This window comes from Pleurodeles waltl, chromosome 9 (assembly GCF_031143425.1).
Source record: "Pleurodeles waltl isolate 20211129_DDA chromosome 9, aPleWal1.hap1.20221129, whole genome shotgun sequence".
Classification (NCBI taxonomy): Eukaryota; Metazoa; Chordata; class Amphibia; order Caudata; family Salamandridae; genus Pleurodeles; species Pleurodeles waltl.
Window position 1 is genome coordinate 1,056,424,565 of NC_090448.1, and position 18,529 is coordinate 1,056,443,093.

The window sequence follows — 18,529 nt, forward strand, 5'->3', positions numbered from 1 at the left end:
CCCTCACTGTAGCTCCCCACCCAGTTGTCTGCGCCCCCTCACCCAAGAGGGGGGGCATCTCCTTCACGCAGTCACCTCTGCCCCAGTAACTCCTGCTGCCCACTGTGAGGATGCTATTCACTACCTGAGGTCGATCTCTGTGGGTCAGTCAACCATCGTGAATGCCATCCAGGGACTGGCAACTCAAGTCCAGCAGAGTAATGCGTTCCTGGAGGGCCTTCATGGTGCACTGGCAGGCTCCTGCCTCCACACTGACGGCAGCCAGTCACCCTTTGTGTTCTACCCCCTCCACCGTCCTCTTCCCATACCCAGCCAAAGCACAAAGACAAACCAGCATGCATTCACCTCAGCATCCAAAGGTAGTTCAGAAAAACACAAGACCCACCACCGTCATGCACACAAACATCACCTACCTGCACACACAGCAACAGTCACACACAGCAACAGACACTTCCCACACTTACACCCAATCACCCCCAACACCTCTGACACTACAGCTGACATACCTGCATTCACCACACACTGATCCATCCACAACTCCTATCCTACCCACAGCCACCATAATAGCAGACCCTCAGACATCCACCCCAGTCACCACATCTGCAAGTCAGGCTGAGTCGCGGTTGAGGCAAGCCGGCTAGAGTTGCCACGATGGGTCGGTCCATTTATGGAGCTTTTTTCCAAAACTTCTCCAAACTTCTTGATCTTCTTCCAGATGTTCTTTTAAGGTTCTTTTGATGTCCACAGTTCACCTCAAGGTTCCAGAAGCTCTGAGATGCTTCTTGCCCTCTCCCAATCTAATCAAGGGGGCACCTAATTGTCTGGGTTTGCAGGATGTGAGGGAGGTGCTGGGTTTCTACAAATGTAATTCCCTGCCTTTGAAGGCTAGTTTGGCAGCCCCCCTCCCTTCCTGCTTCCCTATCTGCTGAGGGAAGATCTCCTCCCCCAGGCACATGTCAATGTGTTGAGCCCAGGCCACTTCACACCTCATCAAGGCAGCCAGGCCAGGATGCCAGAGACTGGCCAATCAGAGTACAGCAGAACAACACTACAGGGTTAAAGTTGGCAACATTTTAAATCCAACAATTGTAAGTCGTGGGATTTATTATAACAATTAATTTGATACCAAACTTGAAGTATCTGTCACTTAAGGAGACTTTATAAATTAAAATACAGTCCCCATTCTAGCCTATGGAGGTCATTGACTACAATGAGGGAAAAACAAATTTGCCTGTTTTACCTCACCAGGGCTCATAAAACTATTTTCATAAGGTTCCTACTTATAGTTACATGGCACCCAACCCTATGGGCACATAGGGCACACCTTAGGGGTGACTTATATGTACAAATAAGGTAGTTTAAGACTTTGGAAGTACTTTTAATTCCAAAGTCGAATTTGCATGTAACTCTAATCTGGTAAAACTGGTAAGCAGTACCCAGGGCACAACGAAGAGTCAGTAATCGCCAGTAACTGTCCAAAAATGTTTGGGAGACCAGGGCAAAAAGGAGGACTTTCCTACAACACATAAACACAACTGTCATTATGGTGCCAGTATCTATTGGCAAATAAATGCTGGCACCACAATGATGGTACATTCACATCTACCAACTGTATCTATGTGTCCACATTGCCAGGAGATCTGTTCCTGTCATATTGGGCTGCGAGTTGTGTGCGTTTGAGTAAGTACGTGTATGTTGGTATGCAATGCGACTGGCTGGTTGATGTGGGGGGGTGGGTGTGGGTGAGTGTGTTTGTGTAGCTGAGTGTGTAGTTGTGTTGTTTGCTGTGGTTGTGTCGTGAGTGGGTGAAGTGTCAACGGTGGGTGTATGTTGTGTCATGAATGTATGTCAAAGTGTGGTTTTGGCATGAACGGGTTGTGTTGTGTCAAAATGGCAATGGGTAATTGTGTGAGAGAGTGTGTGTCACTTACCTCTCTTCCATAGCCCCTGCCACTGTACAATGTCCAGAGTCTCCAGCCATCAGTAAACCACCGCCATTCAGACTGCCAGCAGAACTGTAATATCTAAATACAGTAGGTGGAAGACCGTCATCGTGACAGTATTTTCTGGTCCACGCCCAATGCAGCTTGGTGGTTCCACCATCAACATCTAAATCAGGCCCTAATTAGTGTTCATGTTCCAATTTTAAATACGTACATTTGTTAGATTGTTGTATTTCTAATATATTTTAAATGTTACTTTTAGTATGCTTATTATTAGTGTGATTAAATATTTATTTTCTTTAAATAATGTTTCTTTGTAAGTTTGTTTATTTTTAATTTTAAATATATGTTGAATATATATGGTTACATATGGGAATAATTTTGTGTCTGTTGTTTTAACGCAATATTTTGTGCAGATTGTTAATTGATTGTTATTTTTTAAGTATATATTTCATTTCAAAAAGGAATTTGTAATGTAGATATGTGTTTGTTTTAGTGATACTATTGCAGTCAACAGTTTGCATTTTGATATTTTTGATATTGTGTATATATTTAAATAGAAGACAATATATTGTGTTATGATATTTGTGTGTTCAGTAGTGTTAAATTTATATATTTTTGACAATTATATTTTTGTTATCAATATTTTGTGTTATTTACAGTGACTTACAGGATGGCAATATTTGTATGATCAATATTATGTTGATGATATATTGGTGAGTCATTATTGTTCTCTACTATAATCTGTCATGGAAACAATGATGGCTGATAAGGTAGCTTAGCTATTGTCATGCTCTCACCTGGATCAGACAACAGAGGCAATGCTGGACCTCTTATCCCCCTGGAGGTCAGCCCAAGATCAAGGAACCATAAACCCTTAAATCATACACTGTCTTCGAGGGGAAAGGGTGTTGGGACAAAATAGGAAAAGATAGACTTGTGGTATCAGCCGTGTTCTGCTGCCTTGCAATACTGCTTAAGAGGTTCTGCTCTTCTTGGACCTTTTGTGTTGGTGCACTGGAAATAACAAAAAGAGTAGCTTACCAATAGTTCTCAGCAAACAAAGATTTCATAGATATTCACCATATTGTACTCTTACAGGCTTCACCACAAGTACTGGATGAGAGCAGGTACAAATCAAGATTTATGGTTGGAGTTTTAGGCACTCTATATATGTTTGTATACATATATAATGGACTCTATTGAGTCCTCTCTCATTCCTATTACAACAACTTGTCAAGAATTACTGGTGGGGGGGGGGGCAGTTCTGATTTATATATATGTATAAAGGTGTTTCAGAGCACTTAAGCTATTGAGACAAAGGAAGTGTTCGATTTCCGGACAGCAAGCTGTCTCTCTTCAGAACTCAGTCTTAAAGATAGCCTCAGACTTAATTTAAGAACTAGTGCACACTAACCTGTGATCAAGTACTTAGCCTTGTCTCTACTACTTAAACCTGGAATCCGGATGGAAAACCCAACCGCCAGACCTGTGATGAGGAGACCGCTGCAGGGCTATTATGGGTTTTCCACTGGGCTGACCAGCGAAACCCAAGGTGGAAAACATGTTGTGGCATTGGACTCGGCTCCACAATGTACGTGATTTGGGATGGCCATCCAAACTGTATACCCAACAGCTCAGAATCCAGCAGGTGTACCAGCAATAGGTGAAATAATGTTGCTTTTTGCTATCTACCCCCAAGACCGGCACTGTGTACCAGATCTATTACCATATCAACCATTGAATAGGAAACCAAGGGCAATTTGTCAGCTATGTAATTATTTACTGATTGAGCTTCATGCCATAACAAATCTTGAATGAGGTAAAACTGTCCCTTCTCCTTTTTGAGACCACACCAATGGGTGATAAAATCAGTCTATCCAAGGGCTAGTCGTCAAATAGACCTGCCATTCTCCCCTCCTGGACTTCTTTCCCAGTTTCTTCCCTGCCACATGTGGGGTTTTCTTCACTGATTTCAAAATTTCTGCATATCTCCTGCACCTGGGGCCTGTATAACACAGATGAAAGCCCTGCTGAAATCCCTCCCAAAGCAATCAGGAGACTTCTGGCTAATAATATCAATGTAGCCAATATGCGAGCCTGTCCAATTTAATTGCCATATGTTTTTTTTCCTGTAAGTCCCTGTACCCCCTAGCACCCTGTAACAACATGTTTCCTCCAAGGTACCCCTTGCAAGCCTTGGGCTCCTTTCTCATATTTCCCCAATGTACAAAGGTGTGTTTGGCACTGCATTTGGAACACTAGTGGTAAGATTCACAGTATCTGGTACAAGAATCCCCTGATAAACATCGAACAAGCTCCTTGTTCTTTCTGCTGCCTACCTGTGGTGGGACATCCCTGAAAGGGCCGATAGACTACTGACAACCCACTAGTGGTAAACACTGTAGTTGTGTGTTGCGCAGCCCGTTTTGTGAATCCACAAATTTTTGTCCAGCTTGCCCCATTTGCCCTCGGCATCATTGGCTAGTTTCGCCCAGAATTCCTCATCATTCCACAGCCATATGGAGCCCCTAAATGTTGTGCGAGATTTTTGTATAAGATCCATGTGCTTATATAAAGTGAAGCACTGCTCCAGAAACTTTTCACAGTAAACAATGACCTATATTAAAAATGCTGCTGTCCAGTTTTCAATATTTATTGGGACTCTGGGGCTCTTTGACAACTCATACTCATCTTCCTATGATCCCCTCATCTCTCATATTTCCCTATGCAAAAACGTAAACACCTCAACATACTCTCCTTCGTGGTCTCCATTAAAATTAGCCTCCTGGGGCTTTGTTATCCCATATATGGCAGTTTTTTAATCTTAAGAACTTTGCTCTTTTTTTTCTTGTGCATCCCTGTTTCTTATCCAGCGACATCTCAGCATCCTTGTGTCCTGAGCTGGCTTTCATCTCCCCTAAATCCCTTCACTCCCCTTGCTGTCTTCCTCTTTTTGTCCGTTCGTGCTGATCCCCCCTTTAGTACCTGTGTCCTCTGTCACCACCCCTTTGTCCGTTACATAAGTACCATTTTGGAAATGCATGACCGTAACCAGCTATACCCCTTTGACTCCAGGCCATAACACCATACCTTCTTTTCCTCTCTGGGTGGGTGAGCCACACAAAACTCTCCTGAGTCCGGATCGACGTCCAGTCCGAGAATGGAATCGCCAGTGATGAGGCCTGTGTGCTCTGGGGATATTCTTCTCTGCTCCATACTATCTCCCTCCTCACGTGCCATATCCACTTGCCCTGTGCCCCAACTTCCCTGCCCCCCTCGACTGTGCGTCCCACCCTGTTCTCCTCAGCAACCCATGTGCCCCCCATTGCTCCTCTTGCTCCACTCTTCCTTGTGGCGGCTCACAGCTAGCTGCTGTAGTCAAGCCCCTAACCCCTCTCCTCTGCTTATACACATTCAAGCCTTCTGGAGCACCTTCAGCCCAGAAAGCCCCTTCATGTTGCATTGTCCAATGCCTTCAGACCCACCCCCTTCTGGAGCCCTTGACATTAGCTTTGCTTACCTCCGCACACTGCATTCTTCCCTGTGCTGAGAGCCAGTAGCTTCCTGTGGCAACACTTTCTTCAATAACTAGACAGCCCATTCAATCCCAGGGTCCTCCTTAGCAGACCTTCTAGGCACCGATTATCCTCAAACTATGCTAACTTACTACCAAAATTCTTCCCCTTCACAATGCTACCAGCCACCATATACACCTATCATAAAATGCTGACTGGTAGTCGAATTACCCTCATTTACCTAAGGTGCCCCTCCCCTTCTAAGTTCCCAACCAGCAGTCCTCTAGACTGGACCATCGCCAAAAAGCCTGGGGGCACACCTCCATGGTCGGCTGACCCTCAAGCTCCTATTATGGAGAAAGAACCCTAAATGGATCTCAGAATGTGGGGCACAAGCCTAAGCTTAACTAGTGCTCTTGGTAGCAATGATAGCCAAGTATAAGCCAAACACTAGAAAGGACAAGAAGGAACAGACCAGGGAACACAAAAACAGGAACTTGGCTCAGTTACTAAAAAGGACCCAAATCAAAATCGGGAAAGAAGTAGAATACACAGAAGTATGAATACCTGAAACAAGACTGAAACTGCACACTGTATAGGATAGGACAGTAATGTGCAGTCAAAATAGCAACGCAGACCATAAGGAATCTGCATGTACTAGATTGGTCAGGAAGTTTGCAGTTAGAATTTGGAAGAAGGCAATCACAAGAACAAAGGGGCAGGCTAAACAAAGGACAGAAAGCATATACAAATAACTAGTCAAAAGAAGATGACATCAAGTGCAGTGGAAATAGCATTCAAAGAGCAAGCCTTCAAGTAAAGCAGCAGGATGACGACAGAGCACAAGGAGACTCAGTAGCAAGATCTGATTTGTGCATAGCACACCAAGATCAAAGTAATGAAACCATGTGAAGTTCAGGTGGGGAGCCCAGGGGCAAGGAGAGAGCCAGGTGCAAGGAGTAAGCAAGCTGCAAGGGATCAAGAAACTACCAATAAAAGGATGGTTGTATTGAGACTTGGGGAGCAGAAGACAAGGAAAACCATGAAGCACAACCCAGGAAACAGGAAAGCTTGGAAAGTAGTGTGGATCGAAGACAAGAGGTAAAAGTACAGTAGGCGGATATAAAATAGTCAGGATGTCGATAATATCTAGGAGCCAAAACATAGAATAAAGACCTACCACCAGTTTGTGATGCAGACAGGGCATGGAGACAGAAAGGACAGCAGGGACCATGATGCATCAGGAAGGTGGTGCAGAAACCTGGACTGGAATATGAGGTGGATCTGGGTATGTGTGTATACACATATAGTTCTTTTCAGGGATAAAGGTAGTACCCCAGAGAGCCTTCATGAGCACCACCTAGTGATCACATGGTAGAATTCGAACACCCCTCTTCTAACAAATCCATCCTTTAATATTCTCTGTCACCCTCACCCTCTACTTCCCACCTATTCTACCCGTCCAAAACTTTACAGATTTTTTTTGGTATATCTGATCTATAACCTCCTTTTCGAAGGAGATCGATTAGATTTACCAAAATCTAATCCTGACGAAACCACCTTTCTCCCCCAACACAGATCTTTCCTTACACAGCCTAATAAGCAAAGGCAGTTGTGAACACCACTATTTCTTCCCATTTCTCCAAATCTGTCTGAGCATCACCGTTACCTTTTTCTCCCCTTTCACTTCACCATCCTCTTCTCCATATTGAAGGACTTGTGTATCCAACCAACTTTTTTTTAATTTGACATCTGTATTTGATATCTGTAGCGCCGGAACGCCTCCTTGGAGGTAGCTGTGCGTTTTTAAAACTGTATGTATTGTAATCCCTAGTTTATGTCTAATGTATACAACATTATTTCCTTTTTCTTGTGAGTGCCATCTTCATAATCCCTGCCCTGATATCATGCTATTATTTCAATACCTGTTATACTAGCACATGCACAACATTCACCAAATGGTTTCTTTCATTATGTTTTTTGCCTACAAATGGGTTTCTTAATCAGTTAGTGTTACTCTGATCCATACGCAATCAGGTATATAGCAAGTACTCTCCAGTTACCTTCTTTTTTGATCTCAACTAATGAAATGTACATCATAGCCCCATAAATGAGTTAATACATAAACCTAGAAGGAGTGCTTAGCAAAGGTTAAGGATTTGGTCGGTGGTATGTGGATGTCAACTGCAGGCTGTAATTTTGTAGCAGTCCACTGACTACTATGAAATTACTGGGCTGCACAATTTCTGGACAGTTAGCATATCGGCAGTTTTGTAGCTGCATTTAGAATGACCTTAGCACGTGGCCCATTTCTTACAGTTGAAAGGGTACTCATATTAGGACCATTCGAAATGACTACTGGCTGTCAGTCGAAATCCCTGGGGTAGCCCACATGTCCATGGACTGTGTTTTGCAGTCCAGTGAGTCACGCAAACCCTGGACACAGGTTCCTTTCTCTGCTCAGACAAGATTTCAGCTCGTTTTTTCTAATTTGCCCATTGAGCAGAGTTGAGTGGGGTTTTTGTAAACTCAATTTTAATCTGCTCACGAATTCAGACAAAAGAGGAAACTTTTGCCCGTTTCACTTTTTTGCAAATATTTTTCCCAGCCTTACTTACCCACAGGTACTGAATGAACATCTATTATCAAGCGTCAACTAAAATGGACAGTTAGAGATCTTGAGGATTCAGTACGTTTTTAAATTGTTTCTTCTGTGTTAAATTTAGTAGTCCAAAACCATAGTAAAAAAAGTAACATTCTTTCTTATTTTTTTGCCCACTTGGTTTGTGCAATCGCATAATGGTCTAGCTGCTTTGTCTAAACCTTCCTATAAATTCTCAAAAGTTGTCAAATGGTGAGGCCAGAAGTAAGACTAAAACCTTGAATGTTGATAGAAATAAACTGATATTGCTTTAAAGAACATGCTGGAACGTCTGCAAATGCTGACTCTGTATCTACGTGGAAACACATTACATACAGCACCCTCAACAGCAAACAAATAAGTAGCATAACTCAGCTTTGAATAAATATCCCGCAGTGTTGGCCCATGTTGTTTTTTCTCATAAAGACCAAGTTCCACGATACAAATGGTGTGAAAAGCTAATCAGACCTACATCCATAAAACCTTTAACTATTGCAGGGTTTTTATTATTGCTTAGTTGTGCATTTCTGAATCACTGAGGTAGCCTCATAACTTGTCATGCCTAAAGATTCGTGACAAGTGTCCAACTGTGTAGCATGTGTTAGTCACTATTGTCACTTCAATGAAGCAACCTATGGGACACCTTCATTGGCTGCAAATACTTATTTCTCCACTCTTACAGCTCCATGACCTCCATCTATGTAACTCAGTGCTATACAGGAGCCTCCTAAATCGAAAAACAAGTACATACTATGTACATTTGGTTAAGTTCATCATGTACCTGAGCACGAATATAATTTGTACTGGTTGAATTTCAACCCAAAATTATTTTCTTGTTTTTATGTTATTTCATTTGTCTACAGTACATACAACAGGTTGCTTGTTTAGGCTAAGCAAGGAGTGTATTAAAATGGAAGTGGCATCTTCTCCGACCATCAGCCAAATAGTAGAAAATCTCTGGTATTTCTTCAACATCTGACACTCAATTTATGATGCAGCTATGTCATCCTTTCACCCCGCAATGCAGCGCAAGGGCACCACAACTTCTAAGTATGATTTATCAAGCCATGCAAGGTCACCTCTAGAGTAACACAGCGCAAATCTCCCCAACCAGAGGCATTCCATGGGTTGAGTGTGGGTGTTCCCGCGCTTCCACCCATGGATTTTGGCGTATTCTCAAATTGACAATTACTGGTAGACCTGGGAATGCATCGAAATTCTATGCCTCCCCAGGTGAGACGTAACAAGGGGAAATATCTTAATTGCTCCTTGTATGTTCCTCTTTCTACTTATGCTGCATTTTGCAGCACCAGTAGAAAGAGGAAAATGCCTCATGCACCATATGCAAGGTGCACGGGTGCCTGAGCTGTCAGCAGGATTTTTTTTGTGCAGGAACGGGCACCTGCACAAAAACAATCCTGTAAGACATTTAGAATACAGCACACCTAGAAAGAGGAAAAAAAAGGAGAAATAAACATATTTCTCCTCATTGCGCCTAATGTTTTGTTGCATTCCCAGGTCTACCACTTATGTTAAATCTGGGAATGCGTCAAAATCTACGGGTCTTGCATTGGAACACCCAGGCACCACTCATAGAACCCCTCCCTGGGCAGAGTGACACACCTCACCAATTTCCGCTCCATTGCATTTCTCAAGATTTATCATGCTACTCAGGGCCATGCAAGGTAACCTTGTATGGCTTGATAACTCACACCTATTAGTTGCGTTGCGCTTGCACCCCTTTGGGAGGTGCAAGTGCAGCTCAACTACATGTTAAATAAGGCCCTTCGTGTTGAAGTCTGATAGTATTTCCCTGTCTGCATGTGACTTTTTAATGTTATGAATGACAGGTGGTGGGAGGACCAGGAGGCCTTGAGCTCGCAAGACAAGACGGGATAAGAGGAATAGAGAGCCTCGACAATGACCAGGGGAACAAGAGAGACCAGAGTCAGAAATATCAGACCCAGCTGGACAGACCTAGTCGAATAATTGCCAGAAGACCTAGGGAGAGCAGGACTAGGGGGATGGTGGAGGATCGAGGAATGACACAGATCACATTACGAGAGACCAAGAGACCAGAAACAGAAGGGCCAAGGTTTGGAAGACCATGACCAGAAAGGAACAGGGAAAGCAGGAATACAAGGCTCTAGATCAGCCGGACCAGGAGGTATAGAAAGGACCAGGAAATACAGGTCTAGCGGGATGAGGATTAGAAGGTCCATGATGCCTATAATCAGGCGGGCTCTAACCTAGAATGACAAGGACTATTTAGACCAGGGTGACTTGTAGCACAGAAAACTAGACAGACAGGGCCAGGGGGATAGGTAAGACCAGACCCAAGAGAGCCAATATTAGGATGACCAGGACAAGGGGATCAGGGTGAGAGGCCCAAGAACAAAGTGGAGTAGGCAAACCAGGGTACCAGGTGGACTGGCCGAAGTAGGATAGGCTTGAGGACCAGGGGGACTAAGAGGGCTAGGAAAACTAAAGGCCAGTGGGCCCAACACTAGAAGATCAGCTGAAGGCAGAACCAAGATTGTCAATGTGCTAACTTTAGGCAAAAATAATAAGCAGGATTGTTCTTTGAGAGCGAGGTTTTGTTCAGTTGAATTGAATGGAAGCTCCTGGAGCTACAGTAAAATGTCTGGCAAAAACTCAAAGCACGGGATATTATACCATTGCCCAGCAATACAAATGTATTCAGCAATTTAGTTCACAGGCAGAACAAACAGTTGTGCATTCATTATACATGTAACAACTCCATCCTTATACATTGATGACTTTTGTTAAACAGTTACTTCTTTCATCTGAGGCTTTGACCTTGAGAGATAATTGTACATTCCAAAACAAGATCATATCTCACTGCTTAGTCTTCCCATGCCACCCAGGCTGAGCTCTGTAAAATGCCCTTAGTCATTAGTCATTGAAGCTCAAGCTTGTATTAGTGCCATAGCAATGCATTCATATGACACAAGCAAGATGTAGTCTGTTTAGTGTTGTTACCTAGGAGTCCACAAGAAACACAAGACTATATGGTGCAGGAGGACCACAGTGACTAGGATCAGGCAATTCAGGTGGACAAGGTAAACGAGGGGAGCAGGACCACCAGCCAGAATTAGGGTGAGGAGGATGAAAACAGCCAGTACCAGGAGCCTGTAAAACAGGAGAACCAAGATCCAGAGGACCAGGGGCCTTAGTACCTGGGTATGGTGACCAAAATGACCAGGTTTGGTTAGCCCAGGACCAAGTAGGGCTGAGGGACCGATTACAAGTTTGGTGGTCAGATCACCAGTCTGTTGCAGCAGCAGTCCCAAGTACATCACGGAGTTGGTGGTCTCTTGCACACCCAATTACAAAGCATGCAGTCTGAAATCCCAACCCCGAGACAGGGATTGGCCCATCAGTGAAGCGGCGGACTGCAATATTGGCCATCAGTGCAGCATGTTCCAACCGACCAGATTACAAAAACGAAGTGACACTGGCAGTCCATGGTGAACCACCCCAGTACACCCACAGCATTGCACCAGAACAGTGGCCAATGCAGGTAGACAAATATAACACACCAGATGACCAACATCAAAGTGGAAACACCTGGCAATCACACTATAAAACATACCCCATTCCAGACCACGATCCTTTGCCACTCCTCTGCAGCACAGCCATTCTGACAGCGAATCTTATTGCAAAAAGGCAGGCCTTTTTTTCGAGTCCCATCCCGATTATTTCTCACCACACAACATGCCAGAACCCTCTTTGTATAAACCTTTTGTGTAGATTATTCACTTCTATTGTTGAACTGTCCCTCTATCCTGGGGACATGTCACAGCCCAAAAACCAACGTTTTTCAGAGGCAGAGTTGAGAGTCATGGTGAATGAAACCATAACAGTAGAGCCACAATTGTTTGGAGCCCTAGTCCTACATATAGTTTTCAGTCAGAAAAGGGAAATGTGGTTCAGAATAGTAGATAGGGGAACATGCATTCTCTGTCCTCCAAGCAACACATGGTGTCCAATAGGACTGGGGGTGGCCCTCCCAGCAACCCCATCAGACGATTGCTGTGGGAGGAGAAGGTCTTAAAATAAATTACTTGTGAGGTGACTTAATATTCAGTATACAGCATCTCAACAGTTAAAGGTAAATAATAAAAAGAGTAAATAACCTCAGTTTACATATAAAGCAGCAAATGGAGGATAAGTTCAATAGTGATGAGTGACTGGGGGAAAAATGACTGTTATGAGTCCACTGGGAACTTACCTCAGGGCAGGTGACCGGTAGGCAAAATTACTATTCCTACTCCTCTGTGTACTTACCACAGGGCAGGTTCTGGACAGTTGACTGGGGGGCAAAATTACTATTTTTACTCTGCTGGGTACTCACCTCAGGGAAGGTGCTGGACAGTGACTGGGGAGGCAAAATTACTATTTTTACTCCGCTGGGTACTTACCTCAGGACAGGTGCTGAACAGTGACTGGGGGGCTAAATTACTATTCTCACATCATCGGATACTTACCTCAGGGCAGTGATGAACAGTGATCAGGGACCAAAATGAGAATTCCCACACTGCGGGGTACTTACCTCAGGGCATGTGCTCGACAGTAACTGGGACCAAAATTACTATTCTTACTCTGCCGGGCACTTACCTCAGGGCAGATGCTGGACAGTGACTGGAAGGCAAAATTACTATTCTCACTCTGCTGGGTTCTTGCCTCTGGGCAGGTGCTGGACAGTGACTGGGGGGCAAAATTACAATTTCTACTCTGCTCGGTACTTACCGCAGGGCATCTAAGGGACAGTGACTGGGAGGCAAAATTACTATTCTTACTCCACCGGGTAGTTACCTCAGGACAGGTGCTGGACAGTGACTGGTGGATAAAATTACTATTCCAACTCCACCGGGTAGTTACCTCTGAGGCAGGTTCTGTAGAGTGACTGATGCTTCGGGTGACAAAGAATATAGTGAAGCAGTACTAATTCTTATTAATTTATATTTACCCTTACAGAGCTTTCTATGCAAAGAAACCTTTTATACTACAAGGTAAGTGTATAGGTGAAAATAATATTTTTAGAAATAAAAGGGCCAAGCAATAATTTCCAATCTCATGCATTAACATTGCATTTCTCTCTTGTCATGTATTAATGTAACATATCCAGTACTATCGGTTGCTTTATCTTGCAGTTCTCAACAGAAAGAATCAAATACCCCATACATCAGAGAAACCAAGTAGCACATCAATCTCGGGTAATTAAATCAAGAATTGAAATTTAAGACCTCAAACTGCAAAGTAAAAACACCACAAAATAAAAAAAAAGTACAACAGAAAATGTATTTTTGCAACTGGGTTTTCAACTTTCCCCATTTCTCTACAGACTACAAAAATATAATAAGTAAATCTTTTTTCTCAACAGGGAACAAAATGCAAGTATGCCTACTCTGCGGATACTTACCTCGGGGCAAGTGCTGGACAGTGATGGGGGAGCAAAATTACTATTCTTACTTCACTGGGTACTTACCACATGGCAGGTGCTGGAGAGTGACTGGTGGGGTAAAATTACTACCCTTACTCCACCGAGTACTTACTTCAGGGCAGGAGCTGGACAGTGACTTGGTGCAAAATTACTATTCTCACTCCACCATATACTTATCTCTGAGGCAGCAGCTTGACAGTGACTGAGGAGCTAAATTACTATTCTCACTCCACCAGGTACTTACCTAAAAAAATAAAAGACGGAAAGATGACATTTTTCTAAGCATTTAAGAGTGCCATGAGGGGAGATGTTTATATTAAAGCAAATGTAGGAGAAGAAACACAGCCTGAGGGTACACCAGCTTACATTGTCATTGAAGAAAAGGGCGTAGCACCATGTCTTTGGTTAAAACAATGGTGCAAATTAACAGAGAAGCATGGAAGTGTAGCTTTCCCTATCCACGGGTCGTTTAATCTAAGGGTTTTAGAAAATCTGAGATTTGCGCTATACGACATGAAAGTACCTCCAAGACCAGCACAGTTTGAGGCACTAGCAATTTGGGAGCTAATTGCTAGAAACCAACAACAAAAGAAGCTGGACAGTGGCAGGTGCTGGACAGAGACTGGGGGGGGCAGGGGGCAGGTGCTGGACAGTGACTGGGGGGGGTCAAAATTACTATTCTTACTCCACAGGGAATTTCCATCAGGGCAGGTGCTGGACAGTGACTGGGGGGCAAAATTACTATTCTCGTTCCGCCAGATACTTATCTCAGAGGCAGGTGCTGGGCAGTGACTGAGGGGCTAAATTATCATTCTCACTCGGTCAGGTATGTATCTCAGGGCAGGTGTTAGACAGAGATTGGGGTACACAATTACTACCCTTATTTCACCAGGTACTTACCTCAGGGTAGGTGTTGGGCAGTGACTGGGGGTCACAATTACTATTCTCACTCCACCGGGCAGTTACCTCACGGCAGGTGCTGGACAGTAAATCTGGTGCAAAATTACAATTCCTCTTCCGGCACTTACTTCTGGGCAGGTTGTGGACAGTGACTAAAGTAAAAAAGTACTACTCTCACTCCACCATGCACATTCCTTAGGGCAGTTGCTGGACAGTGGCTGGGGGGCAAAATTATTAATCTGACTCCACTAGCTACTTACCTCAGGGCAGGTGGTGTAAAGTGACTGGTGGGGTAAAATTACTACCCTTACTCCACCGAGTACTTACTTCAGGGCAGGAGCTGGACAGTGACTTGGTGCAAAATTACTATTCTCACTCCACCATATACTTATCTCTGAGGCAGCAGCTTGACAGTGACTGAGGAGATAAATTACTATTCTCACTCCACCAGGTACTTACCTAAAAAAATAAAAGACGGAAAGATGACATTTTTCTAAGCATTTAAGAGTGCCATGAGGGGAGATGTTTATATTAAAGCAAATGTAGGAGAAGAAACACAGCCTGAGGGTACACCAGCTTACATTGTCATTGAAGAAAAGGGCGTAGCACCATGTCTTTGGTTAAAACAATGGTGCAAATTAACAGAGAAGCATGGAAGTGTAGCTTTCCCTATCCACGGGTCGTTTAATCTAAGGGTTTTAGAAAATCTGAGATTTGCGCTATACGACATGAAAGTACCTCCAAGACCAGCACAGTTTGAGGCACTAGCAATTTGGGAGCTAATTGCTAGAAACCAACAACAAAAGAAGCTGGACAGTGGCAGGTGCTGGACAGTGACTGGGGGGGGGGCAGGGGGCAGGTGCTGGACAGTGACTGGGGGGGGTCAAAATTACTATTCTTACTCCACAGGGAATTTCCATCAGGGCAGGTGCTGGACAGTGACTGGGGGGCAAAATTACTATTCTCGTTCCGCCAGATACTTATCTCAGAGGCAGGTGCTGGGCAGTGACTGAGGGGCTAAATTATCATTCTCACTCGGTCAGGTATGTATCTCAGGGCAGGTGTTAGACAGAGATTGGGGTACACAATTACTACCCTTATTTCACCAGGTACTTACCTCAGGGTAGGTGTTGGGCAGTGACTGGGGGTCACAATTACTATTCTCACTCCACCGGGCAGTTACCTCACGGCAGGTGCTGGACAGTAAATCTGGTGCAAAATTACAATTCCTCTTCCGGCACTTACTTCTGGGCAGGTTGTGGACAGTGACTAAAGTAAAAAAGTACTACTCTCACTCCACCATGCACATTCCTTAGGGCAGTTGCTGGACAGTGGCTGGGGGGCAAAATTATTAATCTGACTCCACTAGCTACTTACCTCAGGGCAGGTGGTGTAAAGTGACTGGGGAGTTAAATTACTATTCTCACTCTGCTAGGTACTTACCTCAGGGAGGGTGTTCAACAGTGACTGGGGGCAAAATGACTATTCCACTCTGCCAGGTACCTACCTCAGGGCAGGTGCTGGACAGTGACTGGGGAGTGATGACGCAGAAAAAAAGGGTCCAACATATATTCATACATATCATGTAATCGAAAGCATATAATGTAGTGTGATTTTAGTAAAGAAAAAAAATGTACAAGGGAAATTGTGCCCTCGGGGTAGTTCGCCATCATTGTAAACGAGCTTTGTTAATCATGAAGTATTGAAAATGTAGTAATCCGTCATAATTGCAAATGTATGCTATGATTTCTCGTTTGAAACTGTTTTGCTTAGCTTAAATTTAGTAGAGGCTTTGGCCTAGTTGCCTGGTCTCAAATTCTAACTGCGTGGCTTTTTTCCTTGAACTAATGAAACATATATTCTTGCTTGAAGTTGTATTTTTCCAGCAGAGATGACTAATACACTTATCTCCAAGGTTTCGTACTAGGCCGGTTTCATCCCCTTTGATACAAGGTCAGTCTGCAGGTGCGGACAATGAAGGTACAGATACCAAAATAATTGGCAAACCATGTTACAACTTGTGTTCCAAGGCTCCAAGGCCAATGTATGCATAAATGAGTTCTAGTAAAAGACAATTTTCATTGGACAATTTGAAGCCAACCTATGAACCCTCCAATGGAAGACCCTGCAGAATTTGGAATGTTTCTTACTTAAACCCACTGGACAAAGAGAAGTCAGCCATTTTTCCTTGATGCCAATTTGAAGCCAGATGCCAGACTCCATTTTGGACGACACCCTGATGCCCTTCTCTCTATCGGAGAGAAAGAGACTTTAAGAATTATCACCCTAGAGACTTTAACTTTGATTTGCCCCGTCTTGCCCATAAAGTAACTTTGCCCCATTCTCCTTGTCGCTGCAAGGAAGCTTGCCCTTAACTTTGCCCCTTTGAAACCTGCCCCATGCTGATCGAACCGGTACCTGAGGGACGAAGTCTTTTCTTGAATGCTGTTTGTATTTGGTAAATATGAAAGGATAAATGTATTATGCATTGTGTTTTTCCTTTTAGGTACAAACTGCTATTTTGATAGGGCCCAAGTAAGAAGTTTCCAAATTTGTGTTGATTAAATTCGTTTTGCATGAAATCCCACATGCCAATGCTAATTAGAGGTTAATTGAGATATTCACTTGATGCACCATGTCGATTTGAAATCTTGTTATGCTGACCAATGTATGAAATTGTCAAATTCAGTTAGTCATATTAGTGATTTGCATTGCGATAACTGAGTGTATCATTATTCAGATTTTGCGTAGATTGCGTTTCTTCCGCCGTTATGGACAGCCAGTAATGTTCATATACATATATCATTTGGTTTTGAGACTTATATACATTGTGCTAGCTTTAGTAATATAGGGAAATAAATTCACTAACTTTTAATAAACTGGTGTGGTTATTCATGACTGAAAGGTCATGGTGCGCCGAATTACAAACTGTTATTGATTTCTGGTGTGATATCTTGATCTATTAATTGAGTATTGATTACCGATTACAATAGTTATTGATTATTGATCTGAGTGACCTGACTATTTTAGGATGAGGAGAGCCCGACTCGGTTAAAAGATTCACCGACCTCCAACGTGTCCAGGTACAGGTAATTTATAAGGGCTGGACGCGTTATCAGTAGATGGTAGCAGAGATTGATGGTTTAGCCCTTTGGGACCCCATCCGAACAATAGACAGAGTCAAGTTAGAATTTTCTATGATAAAACAAGTTCGAGGGATGATGATGCCCTAAGTCCCCAATGACTTTCCTGGGATCTCGGAGCTTGCGAATGGAGGACATGGAGGTGTGAGAATGTTTTCGGTGTTTCTAGTGACGGTATGAGTGAAATTAGGGTTTTGCGCTTGCACAGCTTATTGCCGCAGATTAATTGAGAAGTTTGTGAGGATTTTAGGGGGGTTAAAAGATATTAGAAGAGTGTTACTCTAAAAGTGTGAGAGTAGGGAAGTCTTCGAACTTCACGTGTGTGTAGCGCTTTTGTGCAGAAAAATTGTCCACGTGGTTGTTGATGTTGAGACGGGCCCTGCGAGGTCAAGAGACTCCGGAGTATGTTGAAAAGTGTATGAGACACTTGTTTGATGTTGTGATCTGGTCGGTTTTAATAGGTTGATCGGGCGTGGTCAACAATGAATGTTGCGGAGTAAAGGAAAACTTCGACTTTGAGATTTGACGAATTCTAAAGTGCACTAGAATAGTTCATTGATCAGTTGAGAGTAAAGTTTGCGGGTCAAATTTTGCTTGCGAAAGCGGGGAACCAAGAAAGATGGAATAACTGCCGAGGCTAGTGAAAAATCCCTAAGGTTTCTGAAGCGATTGTGTTACCCTTCCTGTAGTAAACTGACAGATTTGTTTTATTCTTTTGGTTAGTGCTCGCGTTATATTGCAGAAATTAGTTTGCGAGTGAAGACGAACGAAAGAGGACAAGCCGCGGGACTTTGTCAGCCGCTGTGCGTGAGTGTGACGTCACTAGGAGCCGCGCTGGGATAGGTCGATTGGAGAGAAGGGGCGCGCACGGATTGGACACAGTCCGCGAAGTGCAACTGGTAGGGGAAAGGCAAGCG